The sequence below is a fragment of the Vipera ursinii genome, assembly GCF_947247035.1.
Source record: "Vipera ursinii genome assembly, chromosome: 2".
NCBI lineage: Eukaryota > Metazoa > Chordata > Lepidosauria > Squamata > Viperidae > Vipera > Vipera ursinii.
Window position 1 is genome coordinate 164918461 of NC_139513.1, and position 25917 is coordinate 164944377.

Below are 25917 nucleotides of genomic sequence, written 5' to 3' on the forward strand. Positions count from 1 at the left end.
CCGGCATCAGGAATTTTCTTCCCCGGACACGAAATAAATCTTGATTTTTAAAAGCTATGAAAAACACCATTTTTGAGAATGAAATTCAACCCCGAATCTCATTCTGGTGTCGGTTTTTAGATTTGGGGGTGGGAAAAAATTCACCTCCTGGGCACAAAACTCTCTGCCCCGGCATCAGGAATTTTCTTCCCCAGACACCAAAAAAATCTTGATTTTTAAAAGCTATGAAAAACACCATTTTTAAGCACGAAATTCAACCCCGAATCTCATTCCGGCGTCCGTTTATAGATTTGGGTGGAAAAAAAAATTTCACCTCCTGGGCACAAAAATCTCTGACTCCGGCATCAGGCATTTTCTTCCCAACAAAATCTTGATTTTTAAAAATTATGAAAAACACCATTTTTAAGGACAAAATTCAACCCCGAATCTATTCGGGGGTCTGTTTTTATATTTGAATCAAAAAAAAATTTTCACCTCCTGGGCCCAAAAATCCCTGACCCTGGCATCAGGAATTTTCTTCCCCAGACACCAAAAAAATCTTGATTTTTAAAAGCAATGAAAAACACCATTTTTGAGAATGAAATTCAACCCCGAATCTCATTCTGGTGTGCGTTTTTACATTTGGGTGGAAAAAAATTTCACCTCCTGGGCACAAAACTCCCTGACTCCGGCATCAGGAATTTATTATGATAAACACCATTTTAAAGGACAAAATTCAACCCTGAATCTCATTCGGGTGTCTGTTTTTACATTTGAGTCAAAAAAATTTTTTCACCTCCTGGGCACAAAAATCCCTGACTCCGGCATCAGGAATTTTCTTCACCGGACACGAAATAAATCTTGATTTTTAAAAGCTATGAAAAACACCATTTTTGAGAATGAAATTCAACCCCGAATCTCATTCTGGTGTCAGTTTTTAGATTTGGGGGTGGGAAAAAATTTCACCTCCTGGGCACAAAAATCCCTGACTCCGGCATCAGGAATTTTCTCCCCGGGACACCAAAAAATTCTTGATTTTTAAAAGCTATGAAAAACACCATTTTTAAGCACGAAATTCAACCCCGAATCTCATTCCGGCGTCTGTTTATAGATTTGGGTGGGGGGAAAAAATTCACCTCCTGGGCACAAAACTCTCTGACCCCGGCATCAGGAATTTTCTTCCCCGGACACCAAAAAAATCTTGATTTTTAAAAGCTATGAAAAACACCATTTTTAAGCACGAAATTCAACCCCGAAACTCATTCCGGCGTCCGTTTATAGATTTGGGTGGAAAAAAAAATTTCACCTCCTGGGCACAAAAATCTCTGACTCCGGCATCAGGCATTTTCTTCCCAACAAAATCTTGATTTTTAAAAATTATGAAAAACACCATTTTTAAGGACAAAATTCAACCCCGAATCTATTCGGGTGTCTGTTTTTATATTTGAATCAAAAAAAAAAAATTTCACCTCCTGGGCCCAAAAATCCCTGACCCTGGCATCAGGAATTTTCTTCCCCAGACACCAAAAAAATCTTGATTTTTAAAAGCAATGAAAAACACCATTTTTGAGAATGAAATTCAACCCCGAATCTCATTCTGGTGTGCGTTTTTACATTTGGGTGGAAAAAAATTTCACCTCCTGGGCTCAAAACTCCCTGACTCCGGCATCAGGAATTTATTATGATAAACACCATTTTAAAGGACAAAATTCAACCCTGAATCTCATTCGGGTGTCTGTTTTTACATTTGAGTCAAAAAAATTTTTTCACCTCCTGGGCACAAAAATCCCTGACTCCGGCATCAGGAATTTTCTTCACCGGACACGAAATAAATCTTGATTTTTAAAAGCTATGAAAAACACCATTTTTGAGAATGAAATTCAACCCCGAATCTCATTCTGGTGTCAGTTTTTAGATTTGGGGGTGGGAAAAAATTTCACCTCCTGGGCACAAAAATCCCTGACTCCGGCATCAGGAATTTTCTCCCCGGGACACCAAAAAATTCTTGATTTTTAAAAGCTATGAAAAACACCATTTTTAAGCACGAAATTCAACCCCGAATCTCATTCCGGCGTCTGTTTATAGATTTGGGTGGGGAAAAAAAATTCACCTCCTGGGCACAAAACTCTTTGACCCCGGCATCAGGAATTTTCTTCCCCGGACACCAAAAAAATCTTGATTTTTAAAAGCTATGAAAAACACCATTTTTAAGCACGAAATTCAACCCCGAAACTCATTCCGGCGTCCGTTTATAGATTTGGGTGGGAAAAAAAATTTCACCTCCTGGGCACAAAAATCTCTGACTCCGGCATCAGGCATTTTCTTCCCAACAAAATCTTGATTTTTAAAAATTATGAAAAACACCATTTTTAAGGACAAAATTCAACCCCGAATCTATTCGGGTGTCTGTTTTTATATTTGAATCAAAAAAAAAAAATTTCACCTCCTGGGCCCAAAAATCCCTGACTCCGGCATCAGGAATTATCTACCCCGGACACCAAAAAAATCTTCATTTTTAAAAACTATGAAAAACACCATTTTGAAGGACGAAATTCAACCCCAAATCTAATTCTGGCATCCGTTTTTATATTTGGGTCAAAAAAAATATTCACCTCCTGGGCACAAAAATCCCTGACCCTGGCATCAGGAATTTTCTTCCCCAGACACCAAAAAAATCTTGATTTTTAAAAGCAATGAAAAACACCATTTTTGAGAATGAAATTCAACCCCGAATCTCATTCTGGTATGCGTTTTTACATTTTGGTGGAAAAAAATTTCACCTCCTGGGCACAAAACTCCCTGACTCCGGCATCAGGAATTTATTATGATAAACACCATTTTAAAGGACAAAATTCAACCCTGAATCTCATTCGGGTGTCTGTTTTTACATTTGAGTCAAAAAAATTTTTTCACCTCCTGGGCACAAAAATCCCTGACTCCGGCATCAGGAATTTTCTTCCCCGGACACGAAATAAATCTTGATTTTTAAAAGCTATGAAAAACACCATTTTTGAGAATGAAATTCAACCCCGAATCTCATTCTGGTGTCGGTTTTTAGATTTGGGGGTGGGAAAAAATTCACCTCCTGGGCACAAAACTCTCTGCCCCGGCATCAGGAATTTTCTTCCCCAGACACCAAAAAAATCTTGATTTTTAAAAGCTATGAAAAACACCATTTTTAAGCACGAAATTCAACCCCGAATCTCATTCCGGCGTCCGTTTATAGATTTGGGTGGAAAAAAAAAATTCACCTCCTGGGCACAAAAATCTCTGACTCCGGCATCAGGCATTTTCTTCCCAACAAAATCTTGATTTTTAAAAATTATGAAAAACACCATTTTTAAGGACAAAATTCAACCCCGAATCTATTCGGGGGTCTGTTTTTATATTTGAATCAAAAAAAAAATTTCACCTCCTGGGCCCAAAAATCCCTGACCCTGGCATCAGGAATTTTCTTCCCCAGACACCAAAAAAATCTTGATTTTTAAAAGCAATGAAAAACACCATTTTTGAGAATGAAATTCAACCCCGAATCTCATTCTGGTGTGCGTTTTTACATTTGGGTGGAAAAAAATTTCACCTCCTGGGCACAAAACTCCCTGACTCCGGCATCAGGAATTTATTATGATAAACACCATTTTAAAGGACAAAATTCAACCCTGAATCTCATTCGGGTGTCTGTTTTTACATTTGAGTCAAAAAAATTTTTTCACCTCCTGGGCACAAAAATCCCTGACTCCGGCATCAGGAATTTTCTTCACCGGACACGAAATAAATCTTGATTTTTAAAAGCTATGAAAAACACCATTTTTGAGAATGAAATTCAACCCCGAATCTCATTCTGGTGTCAGTTTTTAGATTTGGGGGTGGGAAAAAATTTCACCTCCTGGGCACAAAAATCCCTGACTCCGGCATCAGGAATTTTCTCCCCGGGACACCAAAAAATTCTTGATTTTTAAAAGCTATGAAAAACACCATTTTTAAGCACGAAATTCAACCCCGAATCTCATTCCGGTGTCTGTTTATAGATTTGGGTGGGGGAAAAAAATTCACCTCCTGGGCACAAAACTCTCTGACCCCGGCATCAGGAATTTTCTTCCCCGGACACCAAAAAAATCTTGATTTTTAAAAGCTATGAAAAACACCATTTTTAAGCACGAAATTCAACCCCGAAACTCATTCCGGCGTCCGTTTATAGATTTGGGTGGAAAAAAAAATTTCACCTCCTGGGCACAAAAATCTCTGACTCCGGCATCAGGCATTTTCTTCCCAACAAAATCTTGATTTTTAAAAATTATGAAAAACACCATTTTTAAGGACAAAATTCAACCCCGAATCTATTCGGGTGTCTGTTTTTATATTTGAATCAAAAAAAAAAAATTTCACCTCCTGGGCCCAAAAATCCCTGACCCTGGCATCAGGAATTTTCTTCCCCAGACACCAAAAAAATCTTGATTTTTAAAAGCAATGAAAAACACCATTTTTGAGAATGAAATTCAACCCCGAATCTCATTCTGGTATGCGTTTTTACATTTGGGTGGAAAAAAATTTCACCTCCTGGGCACAAAACTCCCTGACTCCGGCATCAGGAATTTATTATGATAAACACCATTTTAAAGGACAAAATTCAACCCTGAATCTCATTCGGGTGTCTGTTTTTACATTTGATTCAAAAAAATTTTTTCACCTCCTGGGTACAAAAATCCCTGACTCCGGCATTAGGAATTTTCTTCCCCGGACACGAAATAAATCTTGATTTTTAAAAGCTATGAAAAACACCATTTTTGAGAATGAAATTCAACCCCGAATCTCATTCTGGTGTCGGTTTTTAGATTTGGGGGTGGGAAAAAATTTCACCTCCTGGGCACAAAAATCCCTGACTCCGGCATCAGGAATTTTCTCCCCGGGACACCAAAAAATTCTTGATTTTTAAAAGCTATGAAAAACACCATTTTTAAGCACGAAATTCAACCCCGAATCTCATTCCGGCGTCTGTTTATAGATTTGGGTGGGGGAAAAAAATTCACCTCCTGGGCACAAAACTCTCTGACCCCGGCATCAGGAATTTTCTTCCCCGGACACCAAAAAAATCTTGATTTTTAAAAGCTATGAAAAACACCATTTTTAAGCACGAAATTCAACCCCGAAACTCATTCCGGCGTCTGTTTATAGATTTGGGTGGAAAAAAAAATTTCACCTCCTGGGCACAAAAATCTCTAACTCCGGCATCAGGCATTTTCTTCCCAACAAAATCTTGATTTTTAAAAATTATGAAAAACACCATTTTTAAGGACAAAATTCAACCCCGAATCTATTCGGGTGTCTGTTTTTATATTTGAATCAAAAAAAAAAAAATTTCACCTCCTGGGCCCAAAAATCCCTGACCCTGGCATCAGGAATTTTCTTCCCCAGACACCAAAAAAATCTTGATTTTTAAAAGCAATGAAAAACACCATTTTTGAGAATGAAATTCAACCCCGAATCTCATTCTGGTATGCGTTTTTACATTTGGGTGGAAAAAAATTTCACCTCCTGGGCACAAAACTCCCTGACTCCGGCATCAGGAATTTATTATGATAAACACCATTTTAAAGGACAAAATTCAACCCTGAATCTCATTCGGGTGTCTGTTTTTACATTTGATTCAAAAAAATTTTTTCACCTCCTGGGTACAAAAATCCCTGACTCCGGCATTAGGAATTTTCTCCCCGGACACGAAATAAATCTTGATTATTAAAAGCTATGAAAAACACCATTTTTGAGAATGAAATTCAACCCCGAATCTCATTCTGGTGTCGGTTTTTAGATTTGGGGGTGGGAAAAAATTTCACCTCCTGGGCACAAAAATCCCTGACTCCGGCATCAGGAATTTTCTCCCCGGGACACCAAAAAATTCTTGATTTTTAAAAGCTATGAAAAACACCATTTTTAAGCACGAAATTCAACCCCGAATCTCATTCCGGCGTCTGTTTATAGATTTGGGTGGGGGAAAAAAATTCACCTCCTGGGCACAAAACTCTCTGACCCCGGCATCAGGAATTTTCTTCCCCGGACACCAAAAAAATCTTGATTTTTAAAAGCTATGAAAAACACCATTTTTAAGCACGAAATTCAACCCCGAAACTCATTCCGGCGTCCGTTTATAGATTTGGGTGGAAAAAAAAATTTCACCTCCTGGGCACAAAAATCTCTGACTCCGGCATCAGGCATTTTCTTCCCAACAAAATCTTGATTTTTAAAAATTATGAAAAACACCATTTTTAAGGACAAAATTCAACCCCGAATCTATTCGGGTGTCTGTTTTTATATTTGAATCAAAAAAAAAAAATTTCACCTCCTGGGCCCAAAAATCCCTGACTCTGGCATCAGGAATTATCTTCCCCGGACACCAAAAAAATCTTCATTTTTAAAAACTATGAAAAACACCATTTTGAAGGACGAAATTCAACCCCAAATCTAATTCTGGCATCCGTTTTTATATTTGGGTCAAAAAAAATATTCACCTCCTGGGCACAAAAATCCCTGACCCTGGCATCAGGAATTTTCTTCCCCAGACACCAAAAAAATCTTGATTTTTAAAAGCAATGAAAAACACCATTTTTGAGGGTGAAATTCAACCCCGAATCTCATTCTGGTATGCGTTTTTACATTTGGGTGGAAAAAAATTTCACCTCCTAGGCACAAAACTCCCTGACTCCGGCATCAGGAATTTATTATGATAAACACCATTTTAAAGGACAAAATTCAACCCTGAATCTCATTCGGGTGTCTGTTTTTACATTTGAGTCAAAAAAAATTTTTCACCTCCTGGGCACAAAAATCCCTGACTCCGGCATCAGGAATTTTCTTCCCCGGACACGAAATAAATCTTGATTTTTAAAAGCTATGAAAAACACCATTTTTGAGAATGAAATTCAACCCCGAATCTCATTCTGGTGTCGGTTTTTAGATTTGGGGATGGGAAAAAATTTCACCTCCTGGGCACAAAAATCCCTGACTCCGGCATCAGGAATTTTCTCCCCGGGACACCAAAAAATTCTTGATTTTTAAAAGCTATGAAAAACACCATTTTTAAGCACGAAATTCAACCCCGAATCTCATTCCGGCGTCTGTTTATAGATTTGGGTGGGGGGAAAAAATTCACCTCCTGGGCACAAAACTCTCTGCCCCGGCATCAGGAATTTTCTTCCCCAGACACCAAAAAAATCTTGATTTTTAAAAGCTATGAAAAACACCATTTTTGAGAATGAAATTCAACCCCGAATCTCATTCTGGTGTCGGTTTTTAGATTTGGGGGTGGGAAAAAATTCACCTCCTGGGCACAAAACTCTCTGCCCCGGCATCAGGAATTTTCTTCCCCAGACACCAAAAAAATCTTGATTTTTAAAAGCTATGAAAAACACCATTTTTAAGCACGAAATTCAACCCCGAATCTCATTCCGGCGTCCGTTTATAGATTTGGGTGGAAAAAAAAATTTCACCTCCTGGGCACAAAAATCTCTGACTCCGGCATCAGGCATTTTCTTCCCAACAAAATCTTGATTTTTAAAAATTATGAAAAACACCATTTTTAAGGACAGAATTCAACCCCGAATCTATTCGGGGGTCTGTTTTTATATTTGAATCCAAAAAAAAATTTCACCTCCTGGGCCCAAAAATCCCTGACTCCGGCATCAGGAATTATCTTCCCCGGACACCAAAAAAATCTTGATTTTTAAAAGCTATGAAAAACACCATTTTTAAGCACGAAATTCAACCCCGAATCTCATTCCGGCGTCCGTTTATAGATTTGGTTGGAAAAAAAAATATTCACCTCCTGGGCACAAAAATCCCTGACCCTGGCATCAGGAATTTTCTTCCCCAGACACCAAAAAAATCTTGATTTTTAAAAGCAATGAAAAACACCATTTTTGAGAATGAAATTCAACCCCGAATCTCATTCTGGTGTGCGTTTTTACATTTGGGTGGAAAAAAATTTCACCTCCTGGGCACAAAACTCCCTGACTCCGGCATCAGGAATTTATTATGATAAACACCATTTTAAAGGACAAAATTCAACCCTGAATCTCATTCGGGTGTCTGTTTTTACATTTGAGTCAAAAAAATTTTTTCACCTCCTGGGCACAAAAATCCCTGACTCCGGCATCAGGAATTTTCTTCACCGGACACGAAATAAATCTTGATTTTTAAAAGCTATGAAAAACACCATTTTTGAGAATGAAATTCAACCCCGAATCTCATTCTGGTGTCAGTTTTTAGATTTGGGGGTGGGAAAAAATTTCACCTCCTGGGCACAAAAATCCCTGACTCCGGCATCAGGAATTTTCTCCCCGGGACACCAAAAAATTCTTGATTTTTAAAAGCTATGAAAAACACCATTTTTAAGCACGAAATTCAACCCCGAATCTCATTCCGGCGTCTGTTTATAGATTTGGGTGGGGGAAAAAAATTCACCTCCTGGGCACAAAACTCTCTGACCCCGGCATCAGGAATTTTCTTCCCCGGACACCAAAAAAATCTTGATTTTTAAAAGCTATGAAAAACACCATTTTTAAGCACGAAATTCAACCCCGAAACTCATTCCGGCGTCCGTTTATAGATTTGGGTGGAAAAAAAAATTTCACCTCCTGGGCACAAAAATCTCTGACTCCGGCATCAGGCATTTTCTTCCCAACAAAATCTTGATTTTTAAAAATTATGAAAAACACCATTTTTAAGGACAAAATTCAACCCCGAATCTATTCGGGTGTCTGTTTTTATATTTGAATCAAAAAAAAAATTTCACCTCCTGGGCCCAAAAATCCCTGACCCTGGCATCAGGAATTTTCTTCCCCAGACACCAAAAAAATCTTGATTTTTAAAAGCAATGAAAAACACCATTTTTGAGAATGAAATTCAACCCCGAATCTCATTCTGGTATGCATTTTTACATTTGGGTGGAAAAAAATTTCACCTCCTGGGCACAAAACTCCCTGACTCCGGCATCAGGAATTTATTATGATAAACACCATTTTAAAGGACAAAATTCAACCCTGAATCTCATTCGGGTGTCTGTTTTTACATTTGAGTCAAAAAAATTTTTTCACCTCCTGGGCACAAAAATCCCTGACTCCGGCATCAGGAATTTTCTTCCCCGGACACGAAATAAATCTTGATTTTTAAAAGCTATGAAAAACACCATTTTTGAGAATGAAATTCAACCCCGAATCTCATTCTGGTGTCGGTTTTTAGATTTGGGGGTGGGAAAAAATTTCACCTCCTGGGCACAAAAATCCCTGACTCCGGCATCAGGAATTTTCTCCCCGGGACACCAAAAAAATCTTGATTTTTAAAAGCTATGAAAAACACCATTTTTAAGCACGAAATTCAACCCCGAAACTCATTCCGGCGTCCGTTTATAGATTTGGGTGGAAAAAAAAATTTCACCTCCTGGGCACAAAAATCTCTGACTCCGGCATCAGGCATTTTCTTCCCAACAAAATCTTGATTTTTAAAAATTATGAAAAACACCATTTTTAAGGACAAAATTCAACCCCGAATCTAATTGGGTGTCTGTTTTTATATTTGAATCAAAAAAAAAAAATTCACCTCCTGGGCCCAAAAATCCCTGACTCCGGCATCAGGAATTATCTTCCCCGGACACCAAAAAAATCTTCATTTTTAAAAACTATGAAAAACACCATTTTGAAGGACGAAATTCAACCCCAAATCTAATTCTGGCATCCGTTTTTATATTTGGGTCAAAAAAAATATTCACCTCCTGGGCACAAAAATCCCTGACCCTGGCATCAGGAATTTTCTTCCCCAGACACCAAAAAAATCTTGATTTTTAAAAGCAATGAAAAACACCATTTTTGAGAATGAAATTCAACCCCGAATCTCATTCTGGTATGCGTTTTTACATTTGGGTGGAAAAAAATTTCACCTCCTGGGCACAAAACTCCCTGACTCCGGCATCAGGAATTTATTATGATAAACACCATTTTAAAGGACAAAATTCAACCCTGAATCTCATTCGGGTGTCTGTTTTTACATTTGAGTCAAAAAAAATTTTTCACCTCCTGGGCACAAAAATCCCTGACTCCGGCATCAGGAATTTTCTTCCCCGGACACAAAATAAATCTTGATTTTTAAAAGCTATGAAAAACACCATTTTTGAGAATGAAATTCAACCCCGAATCTCATTCTGGTGTCGGTTTTTAGATTTGGGGATGGGAAAAAATTTCACCTCCTGGGCACAAAAATCCCTGACTCCGGCATCAGGAATTTTGTCCCCGGGACACCAAAAAATTCTTGATTTTTAAAAGCTATGAAAAACACCATTTTTAAGCACGAAATTCAACCCCGAATCTCATTCCGGCGTCTGTTTATAGATTTGGGTGGGGGGAAAAAATTCACCTCCTGGGCACAAAACTCTCTGCCCCGGCATCAGGAATTTTCTTCCACAGACACCAAAAAAATCTTGATTTTTAAAAGCTATGAAAAACACCATTTTTAAGCACGAAATTCAACCCCGAATCTCATTCCGGCGTCCGTTTATAGATTTGGGTGGAAAAAAAAATTTCACCTCCTGGGCACAAAAATCTCTGACTCCGGCATCAGGCATTTTCTTCCCAACAAAATCTTGATTTTTAAAAATTATGAAAAACACCATTTTTAAGGACAAAATTCAACCCCGAATCTATTCGGGGGTCTGTTTTTATATTTGAATCAAAAAAAAAATTTCACCTCCTGGGCCCAAAAGTCCCTGACTCCGGCATCAGGAATTATCTTCCCCGGACACCAAAAAAATCTTGATTTTTAAAAGCTATGAAAAACACCATTTTTAAGCACGAAATTCAACCCCGAATCTCATTCCGGCGTCCGTTTATAGATTTGGTTGGAAAAAAAAATATTCACCTCCTGGGCACAAAAATCCCTGACCCTGGCATCAGGAATTTTCTTCCCCAGACACCAAAAAAATCTTGATTTTTAAAAGCAATGAAAAACACCATTTTTGAGAATGAAATTCAACCCCGAATCTCATTCTGGTGTGCGTTTTTACATTTGGGTGGAAAAAAATTTCACCTCCTGGGCACAAAACTCCCTGACTCCGGCATCAGGAATTTATTATGATAAACACCATTTTAAAGGACAAAATTCAACCCTGAATCTCATTCGGGTGTCTGTTTTTACATTTGAGTCAAAAAAAATTTTTCACCTCCTGGGCACAAAAATCCCTGACTCCAGCATCAGGAATTTTCTTCCCCGGACACGAAATAAATCTTAATTTTTAAAAGCTATGAAAAACACCATTTTTGAGAATGAAATTCAACCCCGAATCTCATTCTGGTGTCGGTTTTTAGATTTGGGGGTGGGAAAAAATTTCACCTCCTGGGCACAAAAATCCCTGACTCCGGCATCAGGAATTTTCTCCCCGGGACACCAAAAAATTCTTGATTTTTAAAAGCTATGAAAAACACCATTTTTAAGCACGAAATTCAACCCCGAATCTCATTCCGGCGTCTGTTTATAGATTTGGGTGGGGGGAAAAAATTCACCTCCTGGGCACAAAACTCTCTGACCCCGGCATCAGGAATTTTCTTCCCCGGACACCAAAAAAATCTTGATTTTTAAAAGCTATGAAAAACACCATTTTTAAGCACGAAATTCAACCCCGAATCTCATTCCGGCGTCCGTTTATAGATTTGGGTGGAAAAAAAAATTTCACCTCCTGGGCACAAAAATCTCTGACTCCGGCATCAGGCATTTTCTTCCCAACAAAATCTTGATTTTTAAAAATTATGAAAAACACCATTTTTAAGGACAAAATTCAACCCCGAATCTATTCGGGTGTCTGTTTTTATATTTGAATCAAAAAAAAAAAATTCACCTCCTGGGCCCAAAAATCCCTGACTCCGGCATCAGGAATTATCTTCCCCGGACACCAAAAAAATCTTCATTTTTAAAAACTATGAAAAACACCATTTTGAAGGACGAAATTCAACCCCAAATCTAATTCTGGCATCCGTTTTTATATTTGGGTCAAAAAAAATATTCACCTCCTGGGCACAAAAATCCCTGACCCTGGCATCAGGAATTTTCTTCCCCAGACACCAAAAAAATCTTGATTTTTAAAAGCAATGAAAAACACCATTTTTGAGAATGAAATTCAACCCCGAATCTCATTCTGGTATGCGTTTTTACATTTGGGTGGAAAAAAATTTCACCTCCTGGGCACAAAACTCCCTGACTCCCTGACTCCTGACTCAGGAATTTATTATGATAAACACCATTTTAAAGGACAAAATTCAACCCTGAATCTCATTCGGGTGTCTGTTTTTACATTTGAGTCAAAAAAATTTTTTCACCTCCTGGGCACAAAAATCCCTGACTCCGGCATCAGGAATTTTCTTCCCCGGACACGAAATAAATCTTGATTTTTAAAAGCTATGAAAAACACCATTTTTGAGAATGAAATTCAACCCCGAATCTCATTCTGGTGTCGGTTTTTAGATTTGGGGGTGGGAAAAAATTTCACCTCCTGGGCACAAAAATCCCTGACTCCGGCATCAGGAATTTTCTCCCCGGGACACCAAAAAATTCTTGATTTTTAAAAGCTATGAAAAACACCATTTTTAAGCACGAAATTCAACCCCGAATCTCATTCCGGCGTCTGTTTATAGATTTGGGTGGGGGGAAAAAATTCACCTCCTGGGCACAAAACTCTCTGACCCCGGCATCAGGAATTTTCTTCCCCAGACACCAAAAAAATCTTGATTTTTAAAAGCTATGAAAAACACCATTTTTAAGCACGAAATTCAACCCCGAATCTCATTCCGGCGTCCGTTTATAGATTTGGGTGGAAAAAAAAATTTCACCTCCTGGGCACAAAAATCTCTGACTCCGGCATCAGGCATTTTCTTCCCAACAAAATCTTGATTTTTAAAAATTATGAAAAACACCATTTTTAAGGACAAAATTCAACCCCGAATCTATTCGGGGGTCTGTTTTTATATTTGAATCAAAAAAAAAAATTTCACCTCCTGGGCCCAAAAATCCCTGACTCCGGCATCAGGAATTATCTTCCCCGGACACCAAAAGAATCTTGATTTTTAAAAGCTATGAAAAACACCATTTTTAAGCACGAAATTCAACCCCCATCTCATTCCGGCGTCCGTTTATAGATTTGGGTGGAAAAAAAAATATTCACCTCCTGGGCACAAAAATCCCTGACCCTGGCATCAGGAATTTTCTTCCCCAGACACCAAAAAAATCTTGATTTTTAAAAGCAATGAAAAACACCATTTTTGAGAATGAAATTCAACCCCGAATCTCATTCTGGTGTGCGTTTTTACATTTGGGTGGAAAAAAATTTCACCTCCTGGGCACAAAACTCCCTGACTCCGGCATCAGGAATTTATTATGATAAACACCATTTTAAAGGACAAAATTCAACCCTGAATCTCATTCGGGTGTCTGTTTTTACATTTGAGTCAAAAAAAATTTTTCACCTCCTGGGCACAAAAATCCCTGACTCCGGCATCAGGAATTTTCTTCCCCGGACACGAAATAAATCTTGATTTTTAAAAGCTATGAAAACCACCATTTTTGAGAATGAAATTCAACCCCGAATCTCATTCTGGTGTTGGTTTTTAGATTTGGGGGTGGGAAAAAATTTCACCTCCTGGGCACAAAAATCCCTGACTCCGGCATCAGGAATTTTCTCCCCGGGACACCAAAAAATTCTTGATTTTTAAAAGCTATGAAAAACACCATTTTTAAGCACGAAATTCAACCCCGAATCTCATTCCGGCGTCTGTTTATAGATTTGGGTGGGGGGGGAAAATTCACCTCCTGGGCACAAAACTCTCTGACCCCGGCATCAGGAATTTTCTTCCCAGGACACCAAAAAAATCTTGATTTTTAAAAGCTATGAAAAACACCATTTTTAAGCACGAAATTCAACCCCGAATCTCATTCCGGCGTCCGTTTATAGATTTGGGTGGAAAAAAAAATTTCACCTCCTGGGCACAAAAATCTCTGACTCCGGCATCAGGCATTTTCTTCCCAACAAAATCTTGATTTTTAAAAATTATGAAAAACACCATTTTTAAGGACAAAATTTAACCCCGAATCTATTCGGGTGTCTGTTTTTATATTTGAATCAAAAAAAAAAATTTCACCTCCTGGGCCCAAAAATCCCTGACTCCGGCATCAGGAATTATCTTCCCCGGACACCAAAAAAATCTTCATTTTTAAAAACTATGAAAAACACCATTTTGAAGGACGAAATTCAACCCCAAATCTAATTCTGGCATCCGTTTTTATATTTGGGTCAAAAAAAATATTCACCTCCTGGGCACAAAAATCCCTGACCCTGGCATCAGGAATTTTCTTCCCCAGACACCAAAAAAATCTTGATTTTTAAAAGCAATGAAAAACACCATTTTTGAGAATGAAATTCAACCCCGAATCTCATTCTGGTGTGCGTTTTTACATTTGGGTGGAAAAAAATTTCACCTCCTGGGCACAAAACTCCCTGACTCCGGCATCAGGAATTTATTATGATAAACACCATTTTAAAGGACAAAATTCAACCCTGAATCTCATTCGGGTGTCTGTTTTTACATTTGAGTCAAAAAAAAATTTTCACCTCCTGGGCACAAAAATCCCTGACTCCGGCATCAGGAATTTTCTTCCCCGGACACGAAATAAATCTTGATTTTTAAAAGCTATGAAAAACACCATTTTTGAGAATGAAATTCAACCCCGAATCTCATTCTGGTGTCTGTTTTTAGATTTGGGGGTGGGAAAAAATTTCACCTCCTGGGCACAAAAATCCCTGACTCCGGCATCAGGAATTTTCTCCCCGGGACACCAAAAAATTCTTGATTTTTAAAAGCTATGAAAAACACCATTTTTAAGCACGAAATTCAACCCCGAATCTCATTCCGGCGTCTGTTTATAGATTTGGGTGGGGGGGAAAAATTCACCTCCTGGGCACAAAACTCTCTGACCCCGGCATCAGGAATTTTCTTCCCCGGACACCAAAAAAATCTTGATTTTTAAAAGCTATGAAAAACACCATTTTTAAGCACGAAATTCAACCCCGAATCTCATTCCGGCGTCCGTTTATAGATTTGGGTGGAAAAAAAAATTTCACCTCCTGGGCACAAAAATCTCTGACTCCGGCATCAGGCATTTTCTTCCCAACAAAATCTTGATTTTTAAAAATTATGAAAAACACCATTTTTAAGGACAAAATTTAACCCCAAATCTATTCGGGTGTCTGTTTTTATATTTGAATCAAAAAAAAAAATTTCACCTCCTGGGCCCAAAAATCCCTGACTCCGGCATCAGGAATTATCTTCCCCGGACACCAAAAAAATCTTCATTTTTAAAAACTATGAAAAACACCATTTTGAAGGACGAAATTCAACCCCAAATCTAATTCTGGCATCCGTTTTTATATTTGGGTGGAAAAAAAATATTCACCTCCTGGGCACAAAAATCCCTGACCCTGGCATCAGGAATTTTCTTCCCCAGACACCAAAAAAATCTTGATTTTTAAAAGCAATGAAAAACACCATTTTTGAGAATGAAATTCAACCCCGAATCTCATTCTGGTGTGCGTTTTTACATTTGGGTGGAAGAAAATTTCACCTCCTGGGCACAAAACTCCCTGACTCCGGCATCAGGAATTTATTATGATAAACACCATTTTAAAGGACAAAATTCAACCCTGAATCTCATTCGGGTGTCTGTTTTTACATTTGAGTCAAAAAAATTTTTTCACCTCCTGGGCACAAAAATCCCTGACTCCGGCATCAGGAATTTTCTTCCCCGGACACGAAATAAATCTTGATTTTTAAAAGCTATGAAAAACACCATTTTTGAGAATGAAATTCAACCCCGAATCTCATTCTGGTGTCGGTTTTTAGATTTGGGGGTGGGAAAAAATTTCACCTCCTGGGCACAAAAATCCCTGACTCCGGCATCAGGAATTTTCTCCCCGGGACACCAAAAAATTCTTGATTTTTAAAAGCTATGAAAAACACAATTTTTAAGCATGAAATTCAACCCCGAATCTCATTCCGGGGTCTGTTTATAGATTTGGGTGGGGGGAAAAAATTCACCTCCTGGGCACAAAACTCTCTGACCCCAGCATCAGGAATTTATTATGATAAACACCATTTTAAAGGACAAAATTCAACCCTGAATCTCATTCGGGTGTCTGTTTTTACATTTGAGTCAAAAAAAATTTTTCACCTCCTGGGCACAAAAATCCCTGACTCCGGCATCAGGAATTTTCTTCCCCGGACACGAAATAAATCTTGATTTTTAAAAGCTATGAAAAACACCATTTTTGAGAATGAAATTCAACCCCGAATCTCATTCTGGTGTCGGTTTTTAGCTTTGGGGGTGGGAAAAAATTCACCTCCTGGGCACAAAACTCTCTGCCCCGGCATCAGGAATTTTCTTCCCCAGACACCAAAAAAATCTTGATTTTTAAAAGCTATGAAAAACACCATTTTTAAGCATGAAATTCAACCCCGAATCTCATTCCGGCGTCCGTTTATAGATTTGGGTGGAAAAAAAAATTTCACCTCCTGGGCACAAAAATCTCTGACTCCGGCATCAGGCATTTTCTTCCCAACAAAATCTTCATTTTTAAAAACTATGAAAAACACCATTTTGAAGGACGAAATTCAACCCCAAATCTAATTCTGGCATCCGTTTTTATATTTGGGTCAAAAAAAATATTCACCTCCTGGGCACAAAAATCCCTGACCCTGGCATCAGGAATTTTCTTCCCCAGACACCAAAAAAATCTTGATTTTTAAAAGCAATGAAAAACACCATTTTTGAGAATGAAATTCAACCCCGAATCTCATTCTGGTATGCGTTTTTACATTTGGGTGGAAAAAAATTTCACCTCCTGGGCACAAAACTCCCTGACTCCGGCATCAGGAATTTATTATGATAAACACCATTTTAAAGGACAAAATTCAACCCTGAATCTCATTCGGGTGTCTGTTTTTACATTTGAGTCAAAAAAAATTTTTCACCTCCTGGGCACAAAAATCCCTGACTCCGGCATCAGGAATTTTCTCCCCGGGACACCAAAAAATTCTTGATTTTTAAAAGCTATGAAAAACACCATTTTGAAGCACGAAATTCAACCCCGAATCTCATTCCGGCGTCTGTTTATAGATTTGGGTGGGGGGAAAAAATTCACCTCCTGGGCACAAAACTCTCTGCCCCGGCATCAGGAATTTTCTTCCCCAGACACCAAAAAAATCTTGATTTTTAAAAGCTATGAAAAACACCATTTTTAAGCACGAAATTCAACCCCGAATCTCATTCCGGCGTCCGTTTATAGATTTGGGTGGAAAAAAAAATTTCACCTCCTGGGCACAAAAATCTCTGACTCCGGCATCAGGCATTTTCTTCCCAACAAAATCTTGATTTTTAAAAATTATGAAAAACACCATTTTTAAGGACAAAATTCAACCCCGAATCTATTCAGGGGTCTGTTTTTATATTTGAATCAAAAAAAAAATTTCACCTCCTGGGCCCAAAAATCCCTGACTCCGGCATCAGGAATTATCTTCCCCGGACACCAAAAAAATCTTGATTTTTAAAAGCTATGAAAAACACCATTTTTAAGCACGAAATTCAACCCCGAATCTCATTCCGGCGTCCGTTTATAGATTTGGTTGGAAAAAAAAATATTCACCTCCTGGGCACAAAAATCCCTGACCCTGGCATCAGGAATTTTCTTCCCCAGACACCAAAAAAATCTTGATTTTTAAAAGCAATGAAAAACACCATTTTTGAGAATGAAATTCAACCCCGAATCTCATTCTGGTGTGCGTTTTTACATTTGGGTGGAAAAAAATTTCACCTCCTGGGCACAAAACTCCCTGACTCCGGCATCAGGAATTTATTATGATAAACACCATTTTAAAGGACAAAATTCAACCCTGAATCTCATTCGGGTGTCTGTTTTTACATTTGAGTCAAAAAATATTTTTCACCTCCTGGGCACAAAAATCCCTGACTCCGGCATCAGGAATTTTCTTCCCCGGACACGAAATAAATCTTGATTTTTAAAAGCTATGAAAAACACCATTTTTGAGAATGAAATTCAACCCCGAATCTCATTCTGGTGTCGGTTTTTAGATTTGGGGGTGGGAAAAAATTTCACCTCCTGGGCACAAAAATCCCTGACTCCGGCATCAGGAATTTTCTCCCCGGGACACCAAAAAAATCTTGATTTTTAAAAGCTATGAAAAACACCATTTTTAAGCACGAAATTCAACCCCGAATCTCATTCCGGCGTCTGTTTATAGATTTGGGTGGGGGAAAAAAATTCACCTCCTGGGCACAAAACTCTCTGACCCCGGCATCAGGAATTTTCTTCCCCGGACACCAAAAAAATCTTGATTTTTAAAAGCTATGAAAAACACCATTTTTAAGCACGAAATTCAACCCCGAATCTCATTCCGGCGTCTGTTTATACATTTGGGTGGGGGGAAAAAATTCACCTCCTGGGCACAAAAATCTCTGACTCCGGCATCAGGCATTTTCTTCCCAACAAAATCTTGATTTTTAAAAATTATGAAAAACACCATTTTTAAGGACAAAATTCAACCCCGAATCTATTCGGGTGTCTGTTTTTATATTTGAATCAAAAAAAAAAAATTTCACCTCCTGGGCCCAAAAATCCCTGACTCCGGCATCAGGAATTATCTTCCCCGGACACCAAAAAAATCTTCATTTTTAAAAACTATGAAAAACACCATTTTGAAGGACGAAATTCAACCCCAAATCTAATTCTGGCATCCGTTTTTATATTTGGGTCAAAAAAAATATTCACCTCCTGGGCACAAAAATCCCTGACCCTGGCATCAGGAATTTTCTTCCCCAGACACCAAAAAAATCTTGATTTTTAAAAGCAATGAAAAACACCATTTTTGAGAATGAAATTCAACCCCGAATCTCATTCTGGTGTGCGTTTTTACATTTGGGTGGAAAAAAATTTCACCTCCTGGGCACAAAACTCCCTGACTCCGGCATCAGGAATTTATTATGATAAACACCATTTTAAAGGACAAAATTCAACCCTGAATCTCATTCGGGTGTCTGTTTTTACATTTGAGTCAAAAAAATTTTTTCACCTCCTGGGCACAAAAATCCCTGACTCCGGCATCAGGAATTTTCTTCCCCGGACACGAAATAAATCTTGATTTTTAAAAGCTATGAAAAACACCATTTTTGAGAATGAAATTCAACCCCGAATCTCATTCTGGTGTCGGTTTTTAGATTTGGGGGTGGGAAAAAATTTCACCTCCTGGGCACAAAAATCCCTGACTCCGGCATCAGGAATTTTCTCCCCGGGACACCAAAAAATTCTTGATTTTTAAAAGCTATGAAAAACACCATTTTTAAGCACGAAATTCAACCCCGAATCTCATTCCGGCGTCTGTTTATAGATTTGGGTGGGGGGAAAAAATTCACCTCCTGGGCACAAAACTTTCTGACCCCGGCATCAGGAATTTTCTTCCCCGGACACCAAAAAAAACTTGATTTTTAAAAGCTATGAAAAACACCATTTTTAAGCACGAAATTCAACCCCGAATCTCATTCTGGTGTCGGTTTTTAGATTTGGGGGTGGGAAAAAATTTCACCTCCTGGGCACAAAAATCCCTGACTTTGGCATCAGGAATTTTCTCCCCGGGACACCAAAAAATTCTTGATTTTTAAAAGCTATGAAAAACACCATTTTTAAGCACGAAATTCAACCCCGGATCTCATTCCGGCGTCCGTTTATAGATTTGGGTGGAAAAAAAAATTTCACCTCCTGGGCACAAAAATCTCTGACTCCGGCATCAGGCATTTTCTTCCCAACAAAATCTTCATTTTTAAAAACTATGAAAAACACCATTTTGAAGGACGAAATTCAACCCCAAATCTAATTCTGGCATCCGTTTTTATATTTGGGTCAAAAAAAATATTCACCTCCTGGGCACAAAAATCCCTGACCCTGGCATCAGGAATTTTCTTCCCCAGACACCAAAAAAAATCTTGATTTTTAAAAGCAATGAAAAACACCATTTTTGAGAATGAAATTCAACCCCGAATCTCATTCTGGTGTGCGTTTTTACATTTGGGTGGAAAAAAATTTCACCTCCTGGGCACAAAACTCCCTGACACCGGCATCAGGAATTTATTATGATAAACACCATTTTAAAGGACAAAATTCAACCCTGAATCTCATTCTGGTGTCTGTTTTTACATTTGAGTCAAAAAAATTTTTTCACCTCCTGGGCACAAAAATCCCTGACTCCGGCATCAGGAATTTTCTTCCCCGGACACGAAATAAATCTTGATTTTTAAAAGCTATGAAAAACACCATTTTTGAGAATGAAATTCAACCCCGAATCTCATTCTGGTGTCGGTTTTTAGATTTGGGGATGGGAAAAAATTTCACCTCCTGGGCACAAAAATCCCTGACTCCGGCATCAGGAATTTTCTCCCCGGGACACCAAAAAATTCTTGATTTTTAAAAGCTATGAAAAACACCATTTTTAAGCACGAAATTCAACCCCGAATCTCATTCCGGCGTCTGTTTATAGATTTGGGTGGGGGGAAAAAATTCACCTCCTGGGCACAAAACTCTCTGACCCCGGCATCAGGAATTTTCTTCCCCGGACACGAAATAAATCTTGATTTTTAAAAGCTATGAAAAACACCATTTTTGAGAATGAAATTCAACCCCGAATCTCATTCTGGTGTCGGTTTTTAGATTTGGGGGTGGGAAAAAATTTCACCTCCTGGGCACAAAAATCCCTGACTCCGGCATCAGGAATTTTCTCCCCGGGACACCAAAAAAATCTTGATTTTTAAAAGCTATGAAAAACACCATTTTTAAGCACGAAATTCAACCCCGAATCTCATTCCGGCGTCCGTTTATAGATTTGGGTGGGAAAAAAAATTTCACCTCCTGGGCACAAAAATCTCTGACTCCGGCATCAGGCATTTTCTTCCCAACAAAATCTTGATTTTTAAAAATTATGAAAAACACCATTTTTAAGGACAAAATTCAACCCCGAATCTATTCGGGTGTCTGTTTTTATATTTGAATCAAAAAAAAAAAATTTCACCTCCTGGGCCCAAAAATCCCTGACTCCGGCATCAGGAATTATCTTCCCCGGACACCAAAAAAATCTTCATTTTTAAAAACTATGAAAAACACCATTTTGAAGGACGAAATTCAACCCCAAATCTAATTCTGGCATCCGTTTTTATATTTGAATCAAAAAAAAAAATTTCACCTCCTGGGCACAAAACTCCCTGACTCCGGCATCAGGAATTTATTATGATAAACACCATTTTAAAGGACAAAATTCAACCCTGAATCTCATTCGGGTGTCTGTTTTTACATTTGAGTCAAAAAAAATTTTTCACCTCCTGGGCACAAAAATCCCTGACTCCGGCATCAGGAATTTTCTTCCCCGGACACGAAATAAATCTTGATTTTTAAAAGCTATGAAAAACACCATTTTTAAGCACGAAATTCAACCCCGAATCTCATTCCGGCGTCTGTTTATAGATTTGGGTGGGGGGAAAAAATTCACCTCCTGGGCACAAAACTCTCTGACCCCGGCATCAGGAATTTTCTTCCCCGGACACCAAAAAAATCTTGATTTTTAAAAGCTATGAAAAACACCATTTTTAAGCACGAAATTCAACCCCGAATCTCATTCCGGCGTCCGTTTATAGATTTGGGTGGAAAAAAAAATTTCACCTCCTGGGCACAAAAATCTCTGACTCCGGCATCAGGCATTTTCTTCCCAACAAAATCTTGATTTTTAAAAATTATGAAAAACACCATTTTTAAGGACAAAATTTAACCCCGAATCTATTCGGGTGTCTGTTTTTATATTTGAATCAAAAAAAAAAAAAATTCACCTCCTGGGCCCAAAAATCCCTGACTCCGGCATCAGGAATTATCTTCCCCGGACACCAAAAAAATCTTCATTTTTAAAAACTATGAAAAACACCATTTTGAAGGACGAAATTCAACCCCAAATCTAATTCTGGCATCCGTTTTTATATTTGGGTCAAAAAAAATATTCACCTCCTGGGCACAAAAATCCCTGACCCTGGCATCAGGAATTTTCTTCCCCAGACACCAAAAAAATCTTGATTTTTAAAAGCAATGAAAAACACCATTTTTGAGAATGAAATTCAACCCCGAATCTCATTCTGGTGTGCGTTTTTACATTTGGGTGGAAAAAAATTTCACCTCCTGGGCACAAAACTCCCTGACTCCGGCATCAGGAATTTATTATGATAAACACCATTTTAAAGGACAAAATTCAACCCTGAATCTCATTCGGGTGTCTGTTTTTACATTTGAGTCAAAAAAAATTTTTCACCTCCTGGGCACAAAAATCCCTGACTCCGGCATCAGGAATTTTCTTCCCCGGACACGAAATAAATCTTGATTTTTAAAAGCTATGAAAAACACCATTTTTGAGAATGAAATTCAACCCCGAATCTCATTCTGGTGTCGGTTTTTAGATTTGGGGGTGGGAAAAAATTTCACCTCCTGGGCACAAAAATCCCTGACTCCGGCATCAGGAATTTTCTCCCCGGGACACCAAAAAATTCTTGATTTTTAAAAGCTATGAAAAACACCATTTTTAAGCACGAAATTCAACCCCGAATCTCATTCCGGCGTCTGTTTATAGATTTGGGTGGGGGGAAAAAATTCACCTCCTGGGCACAAAACTCTCTGACCCCGGCATCAGGAATTTTCTTCCCCGGACACCAAAAAAATCTTGATTTTTAAAAGCTATTAAAAACATCATTTTTAAGAATGAAATTCAACCCCGAATTTCATTCTGGTGTGCGTTTTTACATTTCGGTGGAAAATAATTTCGCCTCCTGGGCACAAAAGTCCCTGACAAAATTCAACCCCGAATCTCATTCTGGTGTCCGTTTTTACATTTGGGTGGGAAAAAAAAATTCACCTCCTGGGCACAAAAATCCCTGACTCCGGCATCAGGAATTTTCTTCCCCGGACACCAAAAAATTCTTGATTTTTAAAAGCTATGAAAAACACCATTTTTAAGCACGAAATTCAACCCCGAATCTCATTCCGGCGTCCGTTTATAGATTTGGGTGGGGGAATAAATTTCACCTCCTGGGCACAAAAATCACTGACTCCGGCATCAGGCATTTTCTTCCCAACAAAATCTTGATTTTTAAAAATTATGAAAAACACCATTTTGAAGGACGAAATTCAACCCCAAATCTAATTCTGGCATCCGTTTTTACATTTGGGTCAAAACAAATATTCACCTCCTGGGCACAAAAATCCCTGACCCTGGCATCAGGAATTTTCTTCCCCGGACACCAAAAAAATCTTGATTTTTAAAAGCAATGAAAAACACCATTTTTGAGACTGAAATTCAACCCCGAATCTCATTCTGGTGTCCGTTTTTAGATTTGGGTGGGGAAAAAATTTCACCTCCTGGGCACAAAAATCCCTGACCCTGGCATCAAGAATTTTCTTCCATGCACACCAAAAAAATCTTGTTTTTTAAATGCTATGAAAAATGACATTTTTAAGGACAAAAAGCAACCCCGAATCTCATTCTGGTGTCCGTTTTTAGATTTGAGTAAAAAAAAACATTCACCTCCTGGGCACAAAAGTCCCTAACCCCGGCATCAGGAATTTTCTTCCCCGCACACCAAAAAAATCTTGACTTTTAAATGCTATGAAAAACACGATTTTTAAGAATCAAATTCAACCCCAAATCTCATTCTGGTGTGCGTTTTTACATTTGGGTGGAAAATAATTTCACCTCCTGGGAACAAAAATGCCTGATCAGGAATTTTCTTCCTCGGACACCAAAAAATTCTTGATTTTTAAAAGCTATGAAAAACACCATTTTTAAGAGTGAAATTCAACCCTGAATCTCATTCTGGTGTCCGTTTTTAGATTTGGATGGAAAAAAATTTCACCTCCTGGGCACAAAAGTCCCTGACCCCCGGCATCAGGAATTTTCTTCCCCGGACACCAAAAAATTCTTGATTTTTAAAAGCTATGAAAAACACCATTTTGAAGGACGATATTCAACCCCGAATCTAATTGTGGCATCCGTTTTTACATTTGGGTCAAAAAAAATATTCACCTCCTGGGCACAAAAATCCCACAAAAATCAGGAAGTTTCTTCCCCGGACACCAAAAAAATCTTGATTTTTAAAACTATGAAAAACACCATTTTTAAGAATGAAATTCAACCCCGAATCTCATTCTGGTGGGCGTTTTTACATTTGGGTGGAAAATAATTCCACCTCCTGGGCACAAAAATCCCTGACTCCGGCATCAGGAATTTTCTTCCCTGCACACCAAAAAAATCTTGATTTTTAAAAGCTATGAAAAACATCATTTTTAAGAATCAAATTCAACCCTGAAACTCATTCTGGTGTCCGTTTTTAGATTTGGATGGAAAAAAAATTTCACCTCCTGGGCACAAAAATCCCTGACCCTGGCATCAAGAATTTTCTTCCATGCACACCAAAAAAATCTTGTTTTTTAAATGCTATGAAAAATGACATTTTTAAGGACAAAAAGCAACCCCGAATCTCATTCTGGTGTCCGTTTTTAGATTTGAGTAAAAAAAAACATTCACCTCCTGGGCACAAAAGTCCCTAACCCCGGCATCAGGAATTTTCTTCCTCGGACACCAAAAAATTCTTGATTTTTAAAAGCTATGAAAAACACCATTTTTAAGAGTGAAATTCAACCCTGAATCTCATTCTGGTGTCCGTTTTTAGATTTGGATGGAAAAAAATTTCACCTCCTGGGCACAAAAGTCCCTGACCCCCGGCATCAGGAATTTTCTTCCCCGGACACCAAAAAATTCTTGATTTTTAAAAGCTATGAAAAACACCATTTTGAAGGACGATATTCAATCCCGAATCTAATTGTGGCATCCGTTTTTACATTTGGGTCAAAAAAAATATTCACCTCCTGGGCACAAAAATCCCACAAAAATCAGGAAGTTTCTTCCCCGGACACCAAAAAAATCTTGATTTTTAAAACTATGAAAAACACCATTTTTAAGAATGAAATTCAACCCCGAATCTCATTCTGGTGGGCGTTTTTACATTTGGGTGGAAAATAATTCCACCTCCTGGGCACAAAAATCCCTGACTCCGGCATCAGGAATTTTCTTCCCTGCACACCAAAAAATTCTTGATTTTTAAAAGCTATGAAAAACACCATTTTTAAGGAAGAAATTCAACCCCGAATTTCATTCTCGTGTCAGTTTTGACATTTGAGTCAATAAAAAAATTTCACATCCTGGGCACAAAAATCCCTGACCCCAGCAACAGGAATTTTCTTCCCCGGACACGAAGTAAATCTTGATTTTTAAAAGCTATGAAAAACACCATTTTTGAGAATGAAATTCAACCCCGAATCTCATTCTGGTGTCGGTTTTTAGATTTGGGGGTGGGGAAAAATTTCACCTCCTGGGCACAAAAATCCCTGACTCCGGCATCAGGAATTTTCTTCCCGGGACACCAAAAAATTCTTGATTTTTAAAAGCTATGAAAAACACCATTTTGAAGGACGAAATTCAACCCCGAATCTCATTCTGGTGTCTATTTATACATTTGGGTGGAAAAAAAATTTCACCTCCAGGGCACAAAAATCGCCGGGACTTAAAAACCTGGTTGTTTGAATTGTCTGGCCTGGACTGAGGGATTTTAAATTAAATTAAATAAAATTAAAGAAATTTGAAATTTGAAATTTGAAATTTGAAATTTGAAATTTGAAATTTGAAATTTGAAATTTGAAATTTGAAATTTGAAATTTGAAATTTGAAATTTGAAATTTGAAATTTGCCTTGCCTTGCCCTGCTTTGCCTT